At 38.5% G+C, this 23483-nt stretch overlaps 1 long non-coding RNA gene across 3 annotated transcripts in view; it reads left to right on the plus strand.

Annotated features, from left to right (window-relative positions):
• The window catches only part of LOC106973295 (uncharacterized), a 256290-nt gene that overhangs the window by 49463 nt on the left and 183344 nt on the right, over positions 1-23483 (plus strand). For all 3 annotated transcript variants that reach the window (XR_008293422.1, XR_003415746.2, XR_001429973.3), the window contains exon 3: positions 16926-17040. This is a non-coding gene — a long non-coding RNA (uncharacterized LOC106973295). The remainder of the gene's footprint in view (positions 1-16925; positions 17041-23483) is intronic.

Below are 23483 nucleotides of genomic sequence, written 5' to 3' on the forward strand. Positions count from 1 at the left end.
CGTGTGGCATTTTATACAAGTGTGAATATATATGTAGGATAAATTCATAGAAAGTAGAATTGCTGGATTAAAATTTATGTATATTTTGAACTTTTCATTCAAACAATAAATTTCATTCAAACAATACATTTCTTAAAGTCAAGTAGTATATGCATTTTATCTTTCAGAAATGTTCCAATTTATATTCCTGAAAAATATGGCAAACTAGGTAATCTGAATACTTCCCCCCTCCAAAAAAAAGACACCTGAAATATTAAACAACATGTAACAAATAGTTCATCTGTAAAGCTAGGGTTGCAAAAAAGTAAGGCAAATCCCTGGGGACCGCAAATGAAGAAGAAGCTGAAAACCAAGGAAAGAAGCAGGTGGTGAAGCCACTGATGCCCAGGGGTGTTTGCTGTTGCAGGGAAGCAAGATGCTCAGTGTTTAACAGCCACATGAAGATAAGACTTTGTGCTCAGCGCATGGAGAATCAAGGGGAAACAAGGGCCCTCACATGAAACGAATCCTTAAGTACTACATTGGTCATGAAAATATAGACTAGAAAACAAAACAGTAAAGGGAGATAATAAAGCAAATTCTCTGACTTGGCCTGGTAATACAGTGGGTAATACAGTGTCTCTTGGGAATGTATAACCAGAGGTCTGTCCTCAAACAGATTAGGGGTTCTAATATATACTACCTTGGGCACCCTGGGTGCCTAACAGAAGCAAATGCAAATCTTCTGTGAAGACTCATGTCTTTAGCACAGACTGCACAAAATTCCTATGGATATAAGGCTTGATTGAACATAAACTGATAATGAGACTTGGATCATACAGGAAGAAACAGATTTTCATGTATGATGCAAGCAGAGAAAACAGCAATTATTAGACCTTTAGTATCTTCAGATAATCAAGCCATCATATAGTGAATAGAAAATGAGTTCTATATTTTTAGACGATTTAAAGAAATAATATTAGAAGTAAGATATAACTAAGAATACACACATAGCATAACCAAGACCTAATAGAGTTTTGAAAAACAAAGTAGAACTTCTAAAAATAAAAAATATGAAATTGAATTTTAGAATGGAATAGAAGGGCTATATAAGAAGATTAGACTCAGCTGTTGCTATTTGCAGATGACATGATACTCCACATAGAAAACCCCAAAGTCTCCATCAAAATATTGCCAGAACTAATACACGAATTCAGCAAAGTCACAGGATATAAAATCAATGTGCAGAAATATGTTGGATTTCTATGCACGAATAACGAAGCAGCAGAAAAAGAAATCAAGGAATTGATCCCATTTGCAATTGCACCAACAACAAGATACCTAGGAATAAACCTAACTAAAGAGGTAAAAGATCCGTACTTGAAAACTGTAGAACACTTATGGAAGAAATTGAAGAGGACACGAAGAAATGGAAAAGCATTCCATGCTCATGGATTGGAAGAATAAACATTGTTAAAATGTCTATACTACCCAAAGCAATCTACACATTTAATGCAATTCCCATTAAAATACCACCAGCATTTTTGGCAGAACTAGAACAAAAAATTCTGAAATTTGTATGGAACCGCAAAAGACCCCAAATAGCCAAAGCAGTCCTGAAAAAGAAAGATAAAACTGGAGCCATCACAATTCCGGATTTCAAGCTATATTGTAAAGGTATGGTCATCAAGACAGTAGAGTACTGGCACAAAAACAGACACATAGATCAATGGAACAGAATAGAAATGGACCCACAAGTGTATGGTCAATTCACTTTCGGCAAAGCAGAAAAGAATATCCGATAGAAAAAAAAAGACAGTCTCTTCAATGAAAGGTGTTGGGAAAAACTGGATGGCAACAAGCAGAAGAATGAAACTGGATCACTTTCTTATACCATACACAAAAATGAATTTAAAATGGATGAAAGACCTAAATGTGAGGCAGGAAGCCATCAAAATCCTAGAGGAAAACACAGGCAGCAGCCTCTTTGACCTCAGCCTGACTAACTTATTACTAAACATGTCACTGAAGACAAGGGAAACAAAAATAAACATGAACGGTTGGGACTTCATCAAGAGAAAAAGCTTCTGCACTACAAAAGAAATAATCAACAAACCTAAAAGGCAGCCTATAGAATGGGAGGAGATATTTACAAATGCATATTGGATAAAAGGTTAGAATCCAGGGGCGCCTGGGTGGGTCAGTTGGTTAAGGGGCCGACGTAAGCTTAGGTCATGATCTCGCATTTCATGGGTTCGAGTCCTGCCTCGGGCTCTTTGCTGACAGCTCAGAGCCTGGAGCCTATTTCAGATTCTGTGTCTCCTCCTCTCTCTGACCCTCCCCTTCTCATGGTCTGTCTCTCTCTCTGTCTCTCAAAAAATGAAAAACGTTAAAATTTTTTTTAAAGGTTAGAATCCAAAATCTATAAAGAACTAATCAAACTCAACACCCAAAAAGAAATAATCTAGTGAAAATCACTCAGATGGAATATTACCCGGTCATCAAAAAGAATGAAATCTTGCCATTTGCAATAATATGGATGGAGCTAGAATGTATTATGCTAAGCTAAATAAGTGAGAGGAAGACAAATACCATATGATTTCATTCATGTGGAGTTTAAGAAATAAAACCAATGAACATATGGGAAGGGTAAGGGAGAGGAAACAGACTCTTAAGAATAGAGAACAAACTGAGAATTGATGGAGGGAGGTGGGGATGATGGGTATTAAGGAGGACAGTTGTGATGAGCACTGGGTGATGCATGTAAGTGATGAATCACTGAATTCTGCTCCTGAAACCAATATTGCACTGTATGTTATTTAAAATTTAAATTAAAAAAATTCCCATTGAAAAAAGAATTAAAAAAGGAGAAAAAAAGAATTAGCAAACTGGAAAGATCTAAAAGAGGTACCCAAAGTGTAGCACAAAGTTATGAGGGTGGAAAATATGAAAAATATTCAACCTGTGAACATGAAAAGGACAAAGATGTCTTGTATTGGCATTCTAGATGGAGAAGAGAATGTGGTGCGGGGGGTGGGGGGGATTGGAAATGTTTGAAGAGATAATAGGTGAGAATTTTCCAGAATAGGTAAAAGACTTGACTTATCTGATTCACAAAGCATAATAAATTCCAAATTCTCCCACTGCACTTTAGCATAAATAACATATTTTTATGAAATATAACTACTCTCAGGGCGCCTGGGTGGCTCAGTCAGTTGAGCGACTGACTTCGGCTCAGGTCATGATCTCATGGTTTGTGAGTTTGAGCCCCGCGTCGGGCTCTGTGCTGACAGCTTAGAGCCTGGAGCCTGCTTCAGATTCTGTGTCTCCCTTTCTCTCTGCCCCTCTCCCGCTCATTCTCTGTCTCTCTCTGTCTCAGAAATAAACATTAAAAAAAAAAGAAATATAACTACTCTCCACAACCAAAAATTTATGAGATTGTTTTAAATTTTGCAAATATCTTTCATGTCTGTCTGGCTTCATAGAAGAAGGCTAGATTCTCATATCTGCTTCTGATTTCAATCTGTTTTAATATCACATATCATATAGCCTCTGGAAAACTCTCAACTTGTGAGAGGAGAATGAAAAAGATGAATCATGTCTTAATATTATTACAAATATAGTTTTGACCTTGTGGAACTTCTGAGGGATTATCCAGTTTCCTTAAGATCTCTGGAGCACACTTTGAGAATCCCTAATTTAGAGTAAGTTCATGTTTGATAAACTTGGTGTTACAAATTTTAAAAAAGGAATATTCTACGCATATACACATACACATTCCAAATGTGCTCTACCTGAATCATGGTTTTTCAGGGAATTAGTATACAATAAAATACACTTGGATCTGAAACGAGACTTGAGGGTTTAATTTCATCTCTCTTCCATGATTCAGAGGATACTTTAGGGTCCTGCAAAGTCATCTTTATGAACGTTAAGTATGTTATGTTGGTAGGTGCTGAAGTCTTGGGTTATACCAGATGGGGTTTTTTGTTGTTGTTTGTTTGGTAGATGGTAGATGGTAGATAGTAGATGGACCACTTGTTACCATAGTGTGATTGAGTGATATGTGTGAAAGATGAATATGAGTCTCTGTTACATAATTGCAAAACTTCTCAATAAGCAGAAGACAAAATAAGCCTTCAGGAGACCAAGACAATGGTGTTTCAGAATCATAAGGAAACTGGTACAATGGATGTAGAAGTGCTGACTCTGGAGGCCAATGGAAGATAATTGGAGGATATTTTTCAATTGCCTGGGAAAAGTCTCATTTACACAGCTTGAGTTAAATTTTGCCATCAAATTTTCCTTAACTAATCTCCATCTGATGTTTCTCATTTCCAATTTTATATCATTAAAGAGATGGCCCCCATCTGAATCCGTTAAGGGATCAGATTCTTGTGCTCTGTCACTCTTGTCCACATTGAACAAAAACGATCCATGTGGTTTTCCTTTCTTATTTATCTCATTGTATAAAACCTAAGATTCAAGGCGTTATTTCAATAGTGCCCAAGAGAAGGACGGCTATAATAACCTATTAGACCTCAGATATCTGAATTTCAATTAAAAAGACTAACATTTTCTCTAAATAGAATCCACAAGGCTTAATTCAAATTCATTTTTGCTGAGACATAGATATTAGAAGATTAGCTGGCCCATCTTTAACATGGGACACCCTGTGACTTTCAAAGTGATGAAAAGGATTAGAAATTGTTTATTCTTCACCTCATTACAAAAAGGATATGAGATAAAAGAATGATTTGTTTCCAGTAGAATTTCATTCATTATACAATATAATGAGTACCTTCTGGGTACAAGGCACTTTGCTAGGCTCTGGTCTGTAAAGATAAATCAGCAACAGTCTTTGTCTTCACAGCCCACTAGAGGAGATATACCTATAAATGAGAGTTGATTTAGAGTGTGGTAAGATTTACAATAAAGATGTGTATAGGGTATATTTATGCACAAAAAGTGGTATATTCTGCTTAAGGAATTAGAAAAGGCTATATCTTTTTGCTAGTTTTGAGGAATAAGTTGGAGTTTTCTAGGGTATCAAGGAGAGTACGAGTATTCTTGGCAGAAAGGACTATATGTGCAAAACCCTTGCATGTCTAGGCATGGCAAGTAATTCAGTTTCGCAAGGCTAGGGTGAAGCGTGAAGAAGAGGAGTTGGAAATGATGTTGGATAGTGGGTAGAAATCAGTTTATCAAGCATCTGTAGCCAAGCTAGGGAACTTGAACTTTATCACACAGGTCTCTGGTTTTCCATATGTGTCTTAGGACACCAGGGGATTCACAGCGATGCCTGAGGTGTTGGTGGAAATGCAAGCAGGTGGGGAGTTCGTATCCTGCTTCAATAGGAACCATGCAGCTTTACATGTGAGCATGCTTTAAGTTGGACTTCATTTTTTTTTTCCAACAATTGTTTATTGAGAACATACCACGTGCCAGGTCTTGTGCTGACATACAGACAGTTCATGGCCTCCTGATGTAGAAAATATTTCTTTCAAAAAAGTTTGAAATCTACGGGTGTAATTAATGGGGAAACCACTGTAGGATATCAAGCAGGAGAGTGATATAATCAGGTTTGCTTCTTAGAAATCTCACTCTGGTTGAAGTTTGTACAGTTGGTTAGAGAGCAGAGAAGCTGGGCAGAAAACGAAGGCATAAAATTGGTAGCACTGGAGGTGTATTGGATATGTGGCATCTTAGGGTAAACCCCAGACTCTGACTCAGATGAATGTGTCTACTACAGGGAGGCTAGGAGAATGAGAAGGGAGCTGAGGAAAGTCTGTGGGGCTTGTAGGGAGATTTTGGAAGAGGATGAACCAGTTAAAGACGCTGAGAAGGGAGGTGGGAGGACAGAGGGGATTGAGAGAAAGCTGAACCAGGAAACTGTGCTACCAGAGAAGCCTTGGAGGCTTACAAGAGGGGAGAGATCAGCAGTGTCCAGAGCCTCAGGAAGACCTCATGAGATCGACTGAGAAATCCTCTCTTGATTTGTCGATGGAGAGGATTGGGAGACTTCCACAGGATCAGTTTCAGTGGAAACCAGATTGCAGTGGGCTGAGAAGTGAGTAAGTGGCAAGGAAGTGGAGACAGTGAGACTAGACATTTTCATGAGAATGGCTGTGAAGGCAGAAGGAGAGAGAGCATGGTTGCCAGAGAAAATGCTGGGGTGGGAAGTATGAGTTTATGAATATGCGCAGCAGAGGAATCCAGAAGAGTAGAAAATGGAAGATAATGCTGTGTGTGTGTGTGTGTGTGTGTGTGTGTGTGTGTGTGTGTGTGCAACTGCTAAGGGAGGTTTCTGAGAAGGTGGGAGGGAACTAGTCTCTAGCATAGGTCTTTATTGAGAAGCCTTAAATATCTGAGGATTTAATAAGAATATTTTCAGCATATATGTGTACATGTATCTGTGTATTCACCTATTTGAGATATTTGGGGGGCAAGTTTACTGAGAAAACACTGAAAATAAATTTCAGCTTTATCAGTATACTGGAGGATTTGGGGCATCAAGGAACTGTGGAATCTGAATCATGACTTTTTAGTTATTAAATTTGCCTATTTAGGACAGTCAAATTTTGGAACAACAGAGCCACCTTTGTTGAATTTGTTGATATCTTTGTTGATACCTTAATTATTTGTTCTGGAGTGCTCAGGAAATGCATATGTTTTTGTCACTGGAGACTCCTTAAGAAACTCTTCCCTCTTTCACCTTTTTCCATCCCTTTATCCTTGTTGGCTCTGAGTTTTCCATGAGTCACCCAAAGCTGTTTCCCCTCCCTTGTTAATATACCTTATAGCATTCCATAGTGGTTTTTCATTTGCTGCCTCTGGATCATCTACTTCTTAGATGAAATATTATTTTCTATTCCACAACTGGATTCTATCAGAGATGCTGGTGACCCTCTGAGCCAAACCAGATGTGTGAAGTTATTAGCCTTTGGGGATGACTTTAAAATAAGAAATGGCATTGTATTTTCTAAATAGTTGTTGTTGATTCTGTACTTTAAAAATGTATCATGGATATATAATAACCCATTAGCTGTCATTTGCTATCATCCTGTCTGTAGGGCTTGTGGTGAGGGAAACGGATGGCAAGGTTAGGTTGACACAAAGCTCTAAATGGGACAGGGGCCCTAAAAGCCTGTATTTTTTCTTGAATTTGCTCCTAATTTCCGTGATGGGGGTGGGAGAAATCTAATAAATCCCACTATGTGTCAGGTTCTCACTCTGCAGAAAGGAGAGTAATGCAGCATCCACAGGTGGTTCACAGGGGAATGCAACACTTATTTAGCAATTAAGAGGAAGTTTAACGTAATATCATAAAATGTCCCTGAGAGTTGGGCTTGTTAAAGCAGGAAGTGGCCCTTGGGGAGAGCTTCACCTGGCACAAGCTTCACCTGGACACAGTATTTATTAATGATTATGAGAGTCACTCTGGGTCTCCCAAGCAGGGACAGACTTGGTTCCTATGGTGTTTTATAGGTTTTGACATTGATTTTGGTCCAAAGACATATAAATCTCTGGCTGTTATCTTCTTCCCACTTTAATTTACCAAAAGAAACATGTTCCTGGTTTATTCAGTGCACCAACTCTCTCCACCCCTGGGAACTCCTCCTGAGCATGTGCCATGACCATTTCCAGTCTGTATTCCCTGATTTTATGTTGCCAACAGTTACTGACTTAGCTGCCACTGCTAGGCCACCTTTCTTGTCACCTGTCTTGGTTTTTATTTTTCCCCAAACCTATAGAATATATTTTCTCTAAACAGCACCGAAATGCTAGATTGTCAAAAGGAAGTTGACAAAAGCATGCTGTGCTGCACACTGTGGAAGGAGCTAATCAGAGCAGCTTTTTAACGGCTATAGTAATGATTTAGATGTGCAAAAAATACTAAACTTAAATTTACATGACTAATTAATTAAGCAAAGCTCACAATTGACAAACATAATTAGCACATCCAAAATTGAAACCACATCCTGGTTCTCTTGGAGCCAAAAAAGACAACGTGAAACACTCAAAATCCCCTTCCTTTCACTCGCTGTAGGTCTCATTGCCAATTCTCATATTTAGGTTTGTTATGCATGGAACATAGTTAATTGCAAAACATTCATGAGGATCTTACTTCTTTTTTTTTAACAGAGACTTCTCATGAGTTTTGGCCTAGTCCATCTTTTAGCAGCTAAATTTTATCTGGTAGAGTGGATATCTTCTCAAATAGGGAAAAAGTTATCTGTCTATTCTATTATCTATCTTCCACCTATTCATCTATCTTTCCATAAATTATCAGCTTTTATGGTGCATAAATATCTTATGTGGGCAAGTGGTTTTATCTAGAGGTACTGAAAACTATGTAATGGTAGGTCAAGTTACCATGAAGCTCTGTCAGTGACGATACATACAGCTTTCCGTGGCAAATTCTTGAGGTACCAAATTAAGTCAGAGTCTCCTGGAGTACTTGCTGAGCCAAAGTCATACTGGGTTCTGAGGAAGTAGAGAAACTATCCTTCCTCCAACTCTCTCATGCTCATCCACTGTGTGATGTGCTGTGTTATCTGGCTACCAGAGTAGAATTACTGTGTTTAGAGTAACATGGGGGAGAAGTCATTTCCCCTGTAGGCTAGATGTACCCTTCCTCTTTTTATAAAGAGACCTCAGTTGGACTGAAGGCCAATATCTAGGTCGGGCACTGTATTTTGTTCCCCACTGTGAACCCTCAAATGAACCTGCAAAACCAAGTCCTCGTTCTTAAGCAATCACAGCACAACAATGGTGGCAAACCTCCACTCATGCAAATTGGCCCTTGAGTGCCCATCCACCAGTGCAACACTGTTCACGCATTTATTGAACTAGTACTTATGGACTACCTGCTTTGTGCAAGATACTATTCTAGACACAGGCCACAGCCTGTCTGAAGCCAGACTGGACCTCTGCCAGTTGCATGTGTGCATCCATTGTGTAGGTGTACACACAGATCTTTATGTGTAGAATTTCATTTCCTTTTAACACCGTCTATTCTGATTTTGTGTAGCTCGTAAGAATTTTTCATCCTTCATACATTGATAGCAAGAAGCGTTCATTATATGATTGGAGCACCTGGGTGGCTCAGTCAGTTAAGCATCTGACTCTTGGTTTCAGCTCAGGTCATGATCTCATGGTTCATGAGTTTGAGCCCTGTGTCGGGCTCTGTGCTGTTGGCGTGGAGCCTCCTTGTGTTCCTCTCTCTCCCTGTCTCTCTGCCCCTCCTCTGCTCATGCTGTCTCTCCAGATAAATAAATTAACAACAAAAAAAGAAACATTATATGATTACTATTGTGAAAACTTTCAAAAATGCAAAAAACTGCTGAGGGCAACACTGGGTAATATTAATATTAATAGATATAGTTATATATGTATTATATATAATATTTCTATTGTTCTTGAGCTTGGTCCATTTTACTCTATTTACATCTAGTTCATTTTATCTACTATATATTATTCCTTTCTGTGAGTATACCTCAATTTGTCTCTCCTTTTTCTTCTTGTGGCTATTTAGTGTCTTTCCATCTTTTTTCTATTACAAGCAATGCTGAAGACTATTTATTATACATGTAGGTGAGAGTTCGCCTAAAGTCTGTACCTGCAAAGTGGAATTATTAGGCTGAATATTATGCACATTTTCCAATATTAGACATTGTTCTCCAAATGGCAAGGAGATTTTGTCAGCAATATATGAGTCCTTCTTCCATATCCTTGCCAATGCTTTTCAGACTTTGAAAATTTTGTCAGCCTGATGAGTTTCCTTGATTAGCACCCTTTCACATGTGCCAACTGAGCACCTGAAATGTGGCTAGTCTGCATTGTGCTGTATATCTAAGAAAACCTGCAGACTTTGAAGATTTAATATGAAAAAAAGTAAAATAACTCACTGATAATTTTTTATATTGATTGTATGTTGGCATGATAATTTGGATATACCATATTAAATAAAATGTATTGGTTAATTTCTCCTTTTTTTTAATTACTTTTTTTTAACATGCCTACTAGAAAATTTTTAAATGCATATGTGGCTCTGAATACATTCCTATTTGTCAGCACTGCTGTAGAAACCCCAGTATAATGTTGAATAATCATGGTGAAAAGTAACTTCCTGTTTCACTTGTGACTTCAGTGGAAATCCTCCTGAAGATTCACCTTTTTTTCTGATGTTTGTTCTTGGTGTTTTGCAGTGACTTTGTCAGACTGAGGAGGCTCTCTTCCCCCCATACTTGCTGAGGGTAATTACAATGGATGAAGCTTAAATTTTGTTGCTTTGACCACATCCATTAGGATGATCATGCCATTTCTTCATTTAATCTTTCAGTAAGGTCAACTATGTTGATTGATTTTTAAAAATAAAAAAATTTAAATATGGAACCATCTGAGATAAATGTACCTGGCCATTTTGTACTCTTTTATACCCCTACTAGATTTCATGTTTAACTTTTTTTTTTTTACTTAGGAATTTTCCACGTATAGTCATAGATAACATTGCTTTATAATATTGATTTCTTTTTTACTCATTTGGTACCAATTTCACAGGACAACTGCTGCTGCGAATAATCAGCATTTATTGAGCCCTTACCAGTGCCAGGGGCTTCACATGTATACTCTCACTGACTCCCCACACCAAACTTGTAAGGTAGATTCTATTATTATCCCCATTTTATAGAAGAAATTCAGATACAGAGGGGATAGTTAGCTTGGCAGATGGTGGTACTCCATTTTGGGCAAAGTGCTGGACTAGATATCCTAAGAAACCTTCCTGATAGGAACATCTACAGATGCTTAATAAAATATTTTTTTAATATTAAGATGAATTTTAAAGCTGGAAAAACAGGTAAGGGAAGTCCTTAGATTCCCTGGTAGCTTTCATCCTTTGAACTTCGATTTTAATAGACCCTTGATGGGGAAAAGAAGAGAGAGCTGAGGTCCCCAGCAAGGTGGGGAGTTGAAGACCTCCAGGATAAATCTAGGACCCATACAGTGATTAAATTGGAAAACACATCACCGCTTCTGCATTTTTTTTTTTTTTTGAGAGAGAGAGAGAGGGGAGGGAGCAAGTGAGCGGGGGGGGGGGGAGAGAGAAAGAGAATCCCAGGAGGGACAGAGAGAGAGAGAGAGAGAGAGAGAGAGAGAGAGAGAGAAAGAAAAAAAGAAAGAAAGAGAAAGAAAGAGGGAGAAGCGGGGCTTGAGTTCACCTCAAGTGGAACTCAAACTCATGAACCGTGAGATCATGACCTGAGCCAAAGTCAGATGCTTAATGACTGAGCCACCCAGGTGCCCACCCCCTCTCCATCCTTAAGATGGGCAGAAAGGAAATTTGCTTGTCTAGGCCATGGCTGTAGGTGAATGGGCTGGGAGAGAAGAGGGGAAAAGGTCCAGGGTTGGTATTGCTACATCCTATAAGTTTTGAAAGAGCTCTTTCAAAGAACAAATATTTTCACTGGCTTTGGTTCTAAATCTTTTACAATTCCCATTGTAATTTTTTCTTTAACATTTGACTATTTAAAAATGCAGTTTTCATTTCCAAATAGTATAAGGGTGTTTTTAGTTTTACTCTCTTTTATTTCTTATTCGTAATTTAATTGCACAGTGGTCAGAGAATGCAAACTGTATGCTATTGATTTTTTTAATTTTGTTGAAACTTCCTTTGTGACTTAATGGTTAATTTTTGTAACTATGCCACATATACATGAAAAATGTAGTGTTCTCTTAATGATCTGTACTATACATCATGTTTGTTAATTGTGTTGTGTGATTCTCTGTCAGACTTGTCTATCAGTGTCTGAGAGAGTTAACGTTAAAATCTCCTACTATGAATGTGGATTATCCAATTTTCTTTGTAATTCTTTTTTTTTTTTTGCTTATATACACCTAAGCTCTATTAGTAGATGCATACAAGTTCATGATAGTTATATTTTTTTCCAGACTTCAAAAAGTCATTTTAGAATGAAGCTCTTTATCTCTGTTAATGCTTTAGCCTTAAATTCTGTTTTATCTATGATCACAATTGCTCACTCAAAATCTTTTGCTTAGTATTTTCCTGGGCTATCTTTCTCCATCTCTTTATTTTCTTTATTTGTTTTACGTATGTCCCTTGAAAGTTTCTCATTGCTGATGTTACTCCTTTATCCACAAAGTAACTTGCTTAGCTGAGTTTAATCAGTTTCCATTGATTGTGATTAATGACATAGTTGGACTTATTTCTACCACCTTACGTTATTTTTTATTTACCAAGTTTTACCTACTTAAAAATAATTTCTTGCTCTGTTTTGGATTTATGCATTTTTATTATTCTTTCCTCAACCTCTACTCCAGGAGTTTGAAAATTTTAGATTCTATGTTTAAATTTTTTTTTTTTTTTTTACATTTTTAACGTTCACTTTAAGCTCTCTGCCCAAAGTCTATAACTCTTCAGTCATTCTCTTCTCCTTCTGAACAAGACAAGAAATTTATCAGGGCTTTAATTACCCAAAGAATCCTTTCTTCAATCTGCCATTTTATTGTTGGTTTTACCAGTTTTTAAATTAAGGCAAAAAATTAGTTGTTGTTATGATTATTATTAGCAATCAATATTTATATAGATTTACCAATACATTTTGTTAATTTCTTTGCCACATATGTTCCTTATATCCCACTCCTTCCTTCTGGGTTCAGTTTTCTTCTTGCTGAGGGATATCCTGTTGAGACCTACTGCAGTCAGAATGACACTGGTTTTGCTCCATATACAGTTCTCGTTATTTTCGCTTTTCTGCTTGGAAGCTATATCCCTACCATCTGCTGGTGTCAATTCACCCATGAGAAGCCTGCTTTCAGCCTAATGACTGCCTCTTTGTAGGTAATCTGTCTTCTCTCCTGGTAGCATTTAGGATTTTCGCTTTATCCCTGCTGTTCAGAATTTTCACTATGGTATGCTTAGATGTGGATTTATTTTTGTTATTCTGTCTTGGCAGTTGATGTAAACATTCACTCTGAGGACTTGAGACTTTCTTTCCTCCTCAGCTTGGAAAATTCTTAGCCATTCTGGGCTCTTATTTCTTCCAATGATGCCTCTTTGATTTGCTCTTTGCCTCTTTACTCCTTCCTCAATTCTCTGCATTTGGAATTATGTGAGGTAATTCCTTTATCTTTTAATACTAGTTATATTTTTATTTTGACAAGATCTCAAATTTATGCATGCAAGTTAAGTACCAGTAATTTCCTTTTCACCAATTTGAGAATACGTTGCTAACCTGATGTCCTGTTACCCCTGAATACTTCAGTGTGTGTTTCCTACATGTGAGGGTGTTCTGCTATATAACTGCATTGCAATCATCAAAATCGGGAAATTAACACTGACATATTACTACCTTATAATCCTCAAACCATTCCACTTTCTCTGACTGTACCAATAATGTCCTGTATAGAAAATGGTTCCAGTTCAGAAACATGTTGACATTTAGCTGTCATGTCTCTTCGGTTTCCTTCATTCTCCCAGGTGTTCCCCGGTCTTTCCTTGACTTTAAAGATCCTGATTCTTCTGAAGATTTAGAGACCAGTTATTTTGTAGAATGTCCCTCAGTTCAGGTATGTCTGATGCTTCCTCATGATGGGGTCTAGATCGCGCATTTTGGCAGGAATGTCACAGAAAAAATGTTGTGTCTCTTTGCTGACATGTCTTACAAGTTGTGGTGGTACCTTTGATCATGTAGCTAGGATGGTATCTGCCAAGTGTCTCCACTTTAAAGTTCATATCTTCCCCTTTGTAATTAATAAGTATCTTTTGGGGGAGATACTCTGTGCAAATATCTTGTTTCTCATTTGCTCAATAATTTTAACATCCATCAATAGTTCTTGCTGCTGCAAGTAATATTCTAGTGTTTGCCTACTGGAGATTTTCTTTTTCTTTTTAATGTTTATTTATTTTTGAGAGGGAGGGAGAGTGTGAGTGGTGGAGGGGCAGAGAGAGAGAGGGGGAGCCAGAGGATCCAAAGCAGCTCCGCACTGACAACAGAGACCCCCATGCAGGGCTTGAACTCATGAACAGTGATATCACGACCTGAGCCAAAGTCGGATGCATAACCGACTTAGCCATCCAGGCGCCCCTGGAGGTTTTCTTATTTTCCCTCATTCCTTCTGCATTCATTAGAGTTCTACTGTAAGGAGGAGCCGGACGTTCTCCTCTGTTTATTATTTGTTTTTATTTTTGCTTTCTAAATACACTTAAAAAATTTATTGTGGTAGAATATATATAACATAAAATTTACCATCTTAACCACATTTAAGTGTACAATTCTGTAGCATTAAGGGCATTCACATTGTTGTGCAACCATCACCACCATCCATTTCTAGAAACTTTTTCATCTTCCCCAACTGAAACTCTGTCCCCACTAAACATCACCTCCCCATTCCTGCCTTCACCATTTTACTTTGTGTCCCTGAAATTTACTCCAAAAATGTCATAGATGAGGAATATTACAGTGTTTGCCTTCTTGTAACTAGCTTATCCCCTGTTTAATTCTGATTATTTATCTAGACTAATATGGTCTCATGAGTATTTATTGTATATTCTGTGGGTTATAATCCATTACTATTTTTTTCCATTACTATTATTATTATTGTCCTTTTGTTGCTCAAATTGTCCCAGCTTTGGTTATTAAGAGCTCCTTCAGGTTGGCTTCTGTGTCCTTTTAACAGGTCTGTTGCTTTTTTGAGCACTTCGTTACTTTCTGACACATCAGCATTCAGGCTCATCTTGTATTTTCCCTATCCCAGCTGTAGAACTGACCACTTTTCCAAGGAGCCCAGGTCCCCTTCATTGGAGAATGTTACTTAGAAACCAGGGCCTGGGCACTAGGTGTCTGTGCCTGAATGACCGAGTGCCATTTTTTTCTAGGCTCTCTATCAAGTGGACAGATCTAGGAAGTGTATATGTGTGTGTGTGTGTGTGTGTGTGTGTGTGTGTGTGTGTATGATTTATTTCTGTATGTATCCACCTGTATGTATATTAAAATCCATGAGTTCATGCTGATACTTCTGATTCCAATTTAACACCACATTGTTCTAGCCTTTTGCTTTTCCTGAATTGTAGCTTTTTTCTGTGACACTGACTTTCATTATCCACAGTATATATAATACCATGAAACTTTACCATGGTTCTGAGAGTCAACGTTACATAAAAAGCTGTATTCAGAGAAATATTGCTCCCCCCATCCTTACTACCTGTTCCTCTGCCCCCTTTTTTCTTCTGCCTTTTCTATTCCACCAACAACCACAAAGTAACCATGCTCATTGGTTACTGGTCTATCCTTCCTGTATTCCTTTTGTACAAATAAGCAGATACATATTTTCCTACATTCCCGTCTTTCTTAGATGAAGGATAACATACTGTAGATATTCCCTTTGTACTTTGATTTTTTTTTTTTTTGCTTAATAGTTTGTTCTAGAAATCCCTACATATCAGTTCACAGAGATCTTCCTTTTCCTTGTTTGCTGCTGCATGTAATGCAGTACTCCATTGTGTGATGTACCACATTTTTTTCAATTAGTCTCCTGTGTATGGGCATTTAGATTGTCTCTAATATTTTGCAATTACAATATTGGAATGAATAATCTTGTCAGTCTGTATTCTTGTATTATTGGAGATCTGTCTTTATGCTAGAATCCTAGAAGTGGAATAGTCAAGTCAAAAGATATGTGCATGTGTACTTTTGTTAGATGTGGCCAAATTCCCTTCCAGAAGGATTCATCAGTTTGCCTTCTCATCAGTAATGTATGTGAGTGCTTGTTTCCCTACAGCCTCACCAAAAGAATGTGTTGTCTTACTTTAAAATTTTCACCAATCTAATAAATGAGAAATGGGATATCAGGGTTTCAGTTTGCATTTCTCTGAGTGTGTTTAATCACTTTTTATATATTTAAGGGCCACTTTAGATCGTGTGTGTGTGTTTGTGTGTTTACCTTCATGTCATTCTTCCATTTTAAGATTTTGTCTTTGGATTTTTAAAAATTTTTTTCTAAGTTTATTTATTTTTGAGAGAGAAAGAGAGAGAGTGAGCTGGGGGAGGGGCAGAGAATGAGGGAGACACAGAGTCTAAAGCAGGCTCCAGGCTCTGAGCTGTCAGCACAGAGCCTGACATGAGGCTTAAACTCATGAACCAGGAGATCATGACCTGAACTGAAGTTGGCCACTTAACCAACCAAGCCACCCAGGTGGCCCTGTCTTTGGATTTTTAAGAGTTCTTTGTATATTAGGGATATTAGCTGCTTGCATGTGGTATGTGTGGCAAATGTTTTCATCTATTTTATCAAAGTCTTTTGACTTTGTTTATACTGTCTTTTCTCTTGCCATACAAAAATTTTTATGTAGTCAAGCTTTATTAAATTTTTTTTAAATTGTCTCAGGGTTTTGAACCATGATTGAAAGCCTTTCTTTAGCCTATAGACTAAATAGGAACTTGCAAGCTTTCTCTAGCATGTTTTAATGTCTGGTAAGGGCTAATTCCCCCTCCTTACCACAACCTCATAAGTTTTCTTTCTCAGTATTTTTCTGACCATTCTCGCATGTTTGTTTTTCCATATGAACTTTAGTGTCAACTTGCCTAATACCACAGAAAATCTTGTTGGCATTTCTATTGGTATTGAGTTAAATTTATAAATAAACTTAGAAAGAGCTGACATATTTATGATATTGAATCATCCTATCCAAAAATAGGGGAAACTTTCCATTTGTTAAAGTCTATCTTGTATCTTTCAGGAATGTCTATAATATTTTTATTTTATTTGTTTTAATTGCTATATCAAGTATTGCTATATGTTACTACTTACTGGGATCTTTCCATTGGTGTCAACTTTCTAGGTTATTTCCAATTCTTTGCCATCTATGCTCCCACATGCCATTTACACATTTGTAGTTAATACCATTTTTTCCCCTTCTTTCTGAGCTCTTCATGGTCGACTCTGTGAAAAGGAGACCTGGAAAAGAGTCTTCTTGTTGGGGACCCTGGCCTGAGTTGGAGAATCCTGGGAAGGATCTACAATCTACAACCTGGTGTAGAGGTAAAGTTAGAGTAGTCTTACATGGAAGGTCTTAAGTGGTCAGTTATTGCAGGAATGAAGTCTTATTTATTGACTAGCTAATAAGCTTTAGCTGGTGGCAATTTGAGATGTGGGGAAAATGAGGGAATAAGACTCAATATAGCGCTTGGGGTGTGTAATAGAATGAGCATGGACTCTGGAGTCAGACAATCTGGGTTTGAAGCCAACTGCCATTTTCTGGCAAGTTGAACCTTAGTTTCTCATGTGTGATAGATGTTAGTAGTACCTATTTCAGAGTTGCTGTAAGGAGAGATATGATACGTATAAACCACTTAGTGTCTGCTAGATAGATATAGGCATAGGTGTAGACATAGATATATAGATATAGGTGTAGTTAATATAGATACAACTATAGATACACGGATACATGAGTCATCTCATCACATAACATAGACCAGACTAGAATAGACCATGAGACAACAGAATATGAGCCTGTGACCTGTAACCTAATTCTTCTCTTCCCTCATGATCCTGGAACCATGATACACCTTTTAGGCTTTGGGAATATGGAGGACAGCTGCTCATTTCCCTTCAGGATTGGGGCTATGTCTAGGACCTGTGGTTTCTAATGTTGGACAGAAGATTACAGGCTTAACAGGGGTTTTGGTGCCTCTATGGAGCCAATGGAAGATGAATCCTTTGAATTTGGGGAGTCTTATTCATAGGCTTATTCTTGCCTGGGGATCCTTCCTTCCTGTGGCCTGAACTTTGATCGAATCCTTGACAGTTTGAGCTGTAGGAAACTGTTGTGGGTTTGGCTGGTAAACAAGGAATGATGGAGAGACAGGACTGAAAGAAATAATGCTCTGATTTATATTCTATTGGCTAAGGATTTTGTCACTTACAGAGGTACATAGTGGGAGTGGAGTGAGCGATGTGGCTGGATGGTGGGTCATCTTAAACGTCTGTAGAAGCATCTAAAGTGACAAGACATGATAAAACTTGCAGCCGAGGGAGCTACAGCAGGGCCACACCCCATTCTCTGCTTGGGGTAATAGCGTTGAGGGTCTAGCTTAGCAAACCTAGCAGAGTTAAAAGTGTGGTAGGAAAGGCCTGGAAATCCTCGGGATTCCCCTTCAAAGTCAGAAATAAAAGGGCTGTCATTTAGTAAATAAATGTAACTCCTGCTGACAGTGAGGAAGGAAAGGGAGAAGGAAGGACAAAGGGAGGAAGAACTGGAATCCCAGGGACAAAATTAATCAATAAAGTGAAATAATAGGAAGGTCAAAGAGTCAAAATCAAGTGTTATTTTACTTAGTTCAAGACATCTGGCCAGCTTATCATTGGAGAAAGACAACACTATTAATAAATCAAATACACGGAGAACCTCAATTGTCCCGTTAGCTATTCCTCCGCTATCCCATAATTTTTAGTAGATCATATGAGAAGTTAAAATTTGCTGATTTGAATTTCATCTTCTATTTCCTCTGCCCGGCATGTGAAGAGGCCAGTGAACCTTAAAATAACCAAATGGCAGAAAACCAAGGGAATAGGGACAAGCTTAAGTGCCTGGCCTAGATAATTAGTCTTTGAATAATCAAGAATGGGGTGCATTATAATCCTAATACTGGCACAGTAATTAGACTTAGAAGCTTTGAACTATGATGTTAGAATTCCTGTGTGTGGATGTGAAGCTGGATAGTTTGGGGATACTTTAGTTTTTAATTCAGAAACAAAGCAATTGATCCTACCTTTTTTAAACATATGAAAGGTCCATATTTCTGGAAAACCCTCAAAGGATGAAATAAAAATTCAGAAACACTGATACAGTGACCATAGGTGCGCTGTTATTTCACTAAGAAGTTCTCCTCTTCTAGTATTTTGAATGCATAGTGTGTCATCCCCAGAGTAGCTCTCAGACTTATGATGTTTTGAGACACAGATGCTCTCAATTATAAAAGTAAAGCAATTATCTGGATTCTCACCCTGCATTTAAGATTATAGTTTTATGTTTATTTATTAAAAATAAAACAAACCAGGCAAACAACTTACTTAAAATGCAGCGCGTGCTTAAGTTGATTTAAAGCAATCACAACAGACATATCCCTTGTGATTCTCCAAAATATCCCTTTTCTTCCTCTGCAATTTGAACCCAAATATTCAGCTTTCATTTTGATGTCTCCTCTAAGTTTTGCACCTTTCTGGGCTCGTTGCATATTGGAGATGAGGAGAGACAGAGAGCTAAGACTCCCATAATATGACATGTTAAAACTCAAGTTTAAGAGTTATTTTGGTTGACAGTTAAGATTTCTGTTTTGTTTAAACCGAAGTTAGAAGTGCAGTTGTTTATGAAAACACCCACAAAATGGAATCTGAACTTCCCTAAAACAGCATTCCTATCTTATGAAGCCGATAATGTGCTTGTGATTCTGTAGCTCCTACTATAGACTTCAGAGCATCCAGAGAAGTTAATACTCATTCCAGTATCCTTAAAATAGAAGAAACCAGATGAAATATGATTTGAACAATGCAAGTATTCCTTAATTCATTGAAACTCTTTAAAAAAATTTTTTATTGCTTATTATTTTTGAGAGAGAGACAGAGCATGAGTGGGGCATGAGGGGCAGAGAGAGAGGGAGACACAATCTGAAGCAGGCTCCAGGCTCCGAGCTGTCAGCACGGAGCCGACACGGGGCTCGAACTCATGAGTCATGAGATCCTGACCTGAGCCAAAGTCAGATGCTCAACACAATGAGCCACCCAGGCACTTCTAATTGAAACTCTTGTTAAAAATAATCATCGGGGCGCCCGGATGGCTCAGTCAGTTGGGTGTCTGACCTCGGCTCAGGCCGTGATCTCACAGCTCATGAGTTCGAGCCCCATGTCAGGCTCTGTGCTGACGGCTCGGGAGCCTGGGGCCTGCTTCGGATTCTGTGTCCCCCTCTCTGTCTGACCCTCCCCTGCTCACGCTCTGTCTCTCTCTCTCTCTCTCTCAAAAATAGACAAGCATTAAAAAAAAATTAAAAAAAAATAATCATCTTTGGAGATTAGGTGAAGGAGAAGAATATTCGCAAGGTTAAGTGTCATGCTATATTTTAGCATAAAACATAAAATTAAAAAGACCGAAAACAGAACACAAATACTGAAACTCCTGCCTGTAGGGCCATCAACTTTACCATGTCTCACAAAGTGGGTCTTTCTTTCCGAAAGGTAGAAATTCCTAAAGCCTTGATGATTTTCCAATAACTCCAGGCTCTTTCAAAATGAAATTTAACATTTATTCTCATTATTTTCCATCCTTTAAGCTCCCTGAACTTGTTGGTATTGCTCTACTATTAAATCTTATATCTAATTTGTGTGTAATTTTAAACTTCTCTTGCCGACCAGATTATAAGCTCCTTGAAAATAGGGACCAATATTCAACTTTTAAATAAATCACATATAGCATCTAGTAACATACCTTGATATATTAGAAACTCAATGGATAGACTTCATAGACTTCTTCATTGACTTCATTGCTAATATTTTTAATAATGTCATATGCTTGAAAATCTTCCTTTTCTTTAAACATGTGACCTTAAGAGGTTTGCTCCATTCTGAAATGTGATTTCATTACATTGAGGAACTCAGTTCCCAGTTAAATGCATTCTGGTAACTAGGAGATGCCTATACAAATATGCCCCTCCCCCCACTAATAGACACAGAGGCAAAAGTAAATGTAATTGTGGAAATGATGGAGAATGGGGCAAGTCTGTTTGCATTAATTAAGGAGGTCCATGAAAAAATATGCATTGCTGACTACAAAAGGTAGCTAGCCACGTAACTTTGTTTCCTGTGTCAGAGCACAGCAGAAGAGAGGGCTTTGTATCTAAGTAGCAAAATTAAAAACTCCTATACCTAGTTTCTTTGAAGTATATTACTTTGAGGAAATAGAAATTCCATACTCCCAGACGTATTTTTCTGTCAAGCCCTGCTGTAGCACCACTGATTTCCCTCTTGAACTCTGATCATGAGGGTTTGCGAGAGCTGGCAGTTCCACAAGCGGAATTAATCTCCTAAATCCAATGTGTGCCTTTTGGTGTGGGATAAGGCAGGGGAGGACAGAGTTGTAATATAGTAAATGGCTTCTCTAAGCTGACTTAGGTGGAAACAGGATGTTAGCTACTTCATCCTGATAATGAGCCTGATTTTTATTCTCCTCCATTAAAGAGCGTTTTAGGACACGGCTCTTGCACCTTGCGGGATAAACCAAGTCCCCTGAGGGCAAAGGCAACAGAACAATGGCAGATTTCACTCAAAAGCTCAGTCTTCCTTCTGACTTTGGCCATCAGAAAAAAAATATCCATCTTCTTAATATCCACTATTAATAATAGCCCCAGAGTTCAGCTTCATTCAGAAACTTTCCATCTTCCTGTTGCCACTATGACCTGCTGATCAATATCAGCTGCTGGCTCTGGGCATTAATGGAATTGCCAGTTAGTAAAATCAGTGACCATCACTGTCCAGGTTAAACCTTAAAATGAATGAGGTTAATAAAAATACATCATATATATATTTGATTTATTGACGTAATAATATCCTTTCAATATGTGTAGGATGCTTCTGTTACACTTTATCTGCTCCTCTGTTGTGGTTTTTATTACTTTGTGCCCTGTGTTACAGATAATGTGCATATCTCATTTCATCTACTAGACAGTAAGCCACTTGAAGTCAGTGTACATATCTCATCCCTGATGTTGCCCCTAGTTGCTAGCATGCTGCCTTGCATGCAGCCAGTTTGCAGTAAATACTCACTAAATGCATGAACAAAACGGCAGGTGTTACTGATATTTAAGTCTCATTGCTGTGTGCAAAACTCTGTATGTGATTTCATGGAGTCTGGCGGACAAGCAGGAGATGCTTGAACATGTGGGCAGGTTCTGTTTTCCGTGTCTTGGTGCGTAGCCATAAAGCCACACAGCATTTCAGGAGCAGATGTGCCTCCATTTTGATTGAGAGGGCTGAGGAATGGTGGTTTGCTTTCTCTTCTGCTTTCAGTATGCTTCTAGATGGTACTCCACATTTTCTGGCTCCAGCAGCCTAACGGGCCACACCGTAATTTCAGGTGTCACTTGCGGGGTCTGACTGGTAGTTCCTACTTTTGCAAGGAGATCTTGGACTGTTCTCTTCCAAATATCCTTTGTGTTGCATCTACCACTCTCTTTCCTACCCTCCCACAAATGGTCCTCCGAACCTTGGCTTTAAACTACCCGGAAGCACACAAGGGTGTCTGCATCAGAGACTGACTGCTTACTTCTTCTTCCAGATCATTTGTAAGTGTTGAGTCATGTCAGACCTTACATCCATCCCTTATGGGCTTCACTTATTCATCCCGAGAAGCTTGGCTTGCTCTTATTAAAGTTCTCCTTAGAGGTCAGGTTTAAGAGATGGGAAGCGCAGAAGTATCCCGAGTCTCATGTTACAGAAGACTCTGCTGCTGTGGTTTATGCTTACTTTTCCTCTGCTAGAAAAAAAAAGGTCTGCGTTCTACAAAAATCCAGCCACAGCAGTGCTAGTTGTCTGGGATTTTCTGTAATCTAATAGAGCAAGTTTAATGACTCAAGAGAGGCCTGCAGCTTATGGCTCATGAAAAGATATACTATGTTAATTTTCTGAACTGGGTCTCTTAGGCCGAATTACATTATTTTGGTAATGCCTCTCCTGAATTAACTGCAGTTATTTGAGCTGCTGCATTTCCAGCTCACCAAGGGAAGGGAATCCCGGGATGTTAGCAAGCTATTGAATTCCAACGGGACCTCATCCTCTGTAGAGGAAAGTGGGTAGTTGATGCAGTCTTAAATGTTCCGGGGCAACATAAATGGTTTTTTTATGTGGGCAGCACGTTTCTCCCCTACTGATAAAGTGGATAGTGAATGTCATGGGCCTCTCCTTTTAGAACACTTCAGTGCTCCTCATTCTTCCAGGATGAATTCCAGACTCCTTAACACAATGCACAGGGCCTTTTGATTTCTACTGCCTGTCTTCTGCTCCAGCCTTATCTCATCGCCCCCTCCCTTCTTCTGTCCACCTGGACTGGTCCACTCTCAGGACACAAAACGGCCATATTCTTTGTCTCCTCTGGGCCAGTTTATGCAGAGACGTTCTGTGGTCCCCTCCCCACATCTATCTCACTGTTAATAATAACAATGGTAGTAGTTAGACTCTGTGCTAACATGGATTCTCTCACTTAATCCTTGTAAGAATCCATGAGTACTATTATTATTCCCATTTTGTGGATAAGGAAGGTAAGGCTTAGTGAGAGTGTAAGAGCCCTACTCAGACTCACACAGCTATTTAGTGGTAGCACAGGGAATTGAAGCTGAGTAGTCTGACTCCTGAGCCTGTCCTAGGCCATACTTCCTCCTAGCATGTAAGCTGAACATGGTTATGTGGCTAACTCCTGGTCATTATTTAGACATTTCTTG

This window comes from Acinonyx jubatus, chromosome E2 (assembly GCF_027475565.1).
Source record: "Acinonyx jubatus isolate Ajub_Pintada_27869175 chromosome E2, VMU_Ajub_asm_v1.0, whole genome shotgun sequence".
Classification (NCBI taxonomy): Eukaryota; Metazoa; Chordata; class Mammalia; order Carnivora; family Felidae; genus Acinonyx; species Acinonyx jubatus.